We start from the raw sequence: 1,580 nt of genomic DNA, 5'->3' as shown, positions 1-1,580 counted from the left end.
CCACCTCCTGCGCTTGTTGCTGCTATAAGTCATCAAATCGAGACCCAAGGATCCGTCGAAAATCTCATTTTTGTCGGAGGCTTGCCGGAGAAGACGATTGGAGAGTCGCCGAAGATAAGAAATTACCGGAAACCTTCAATAGTCGGTTTCAATGGTTTCTGTGAACACCTACAACAAGTTCAATGGTAAATGAGATACAAAAAAAAAAGGAAAGTGACAAATTGAGTACAAGGGCAACAATTAATTACCCTAATAAGTCATTTCCCCTGTATTTACCCAACACATGACACACTATTGGACAAAGTAAGGATGTTTTGACAGATAAAAACTGGAACTTCCCTCAATAAACCCTAAACCTTATAAATCTTTTTTCATATCGTCGTTTTAATGCTCTTTTCCTTTCCTCGCTCATCACTATTGACGTATCATATGCTCGGTATTGTCCTGATCTTCTTGGTACCAAGGTTGTTCAAGGTAAAATATTATTTCTCTTATGACTCTCTAACCTAGCTACCCAAAATCACAATCCATTGTGCACCTGTCTTAGCCGGAGACCGGAGTGAACGACCCTGCCGCCATCGCCTGAGTGAGCCTCCGCCGCATATGCCTCCCTCTCTCTTCTCTCTCTCTCTCTCTCTCTCTCTCTCTCTCGGTAATCACTGATTCCCTGTTATTATTTTTTTCTTTTGAACTTTCTAACAATAAATTTTGAGTTTTGAGATATCGATTATTGTCGGAACTTTGAAATTGTTTTTGTTTGTTACAAAATCTGGTTGTAACTTTTTAATCAATTTGATAAGTTTTTTGATGCTAGAATATTAACATTCTTAATTTTCTATTAGGTCTGACTTGTGTGCTTTATATTCTTATTTTTTTATTAGTTTGCCTTAGGTTATATCAATGAACCATGATATTTGTTGAATGACCATAAGAGAATATTAATTTTTGTCTCCTTCAAAGGATACACAATATGTGTTAAATAAAAATGTAAGCGAAAACTTTTGTGTTACACGTTCCTGTATTAGACTATTTTGATTGGTTTTTACTTGTTTGTTACTATATTTTAATTAGGCCCGTGTTAGTATATTACATATAATTTTTTTGTTGGTATATTTTTATTAGTTTTCACTTGTTTCATAGTATATTACATGTATTTTTATTTATTTTATTATATTATTTATATACAGTAGACTCTTGTTGATTTTCGGGATTGGTTATAATTGATTTTGTAAATATCCAATAAGAAGTGTCTTCATATGTGGCGTGCTACAGTGACTATATGCCAATTTTTATGCACATTAACTAGTAATTACAAGATTGGAAGTTCATTATGTATCATATCTTAATCAAACTTGGTTTTAAAAAGCATAAAGCACCCTAAAACCGTTTTAGGGACTGATGCGTTAACACCATGTTTCCGAGTTTCATTTAAAGGAAAGAAAAGAAGAGGAGAGAAAAGAAAAGAATGAAAAGGAAAGGAAAGTGTATCTTGCTGTTCCCGAGTTCGAGAGAAAGGAAAGGAAAGTTATTGTTTTTTATGTTACCAAGTTGGAAGGAAAAGAAATCAAAACTAAAAATGG

Source organism: Lactuca saligna, chromosome 1, assembly GCF_052625555.1.
Source record: "Lactuca saligna cultivar CGN05327 chromosome 1, ASM5262555v1, whole genome shotgun sequence".
NCBI classification, from domain to species: Eukaryota; Viridiplantae; Streptophyta; class Magnoliopsida; order Asterales; family Asteraceae; genus Lactuca; species Lactuca saligna.
The sequence above is the reverse complement of the archived record's forward strand: the minus strand, read 5'-3'. Positions refer to the sequence as shown.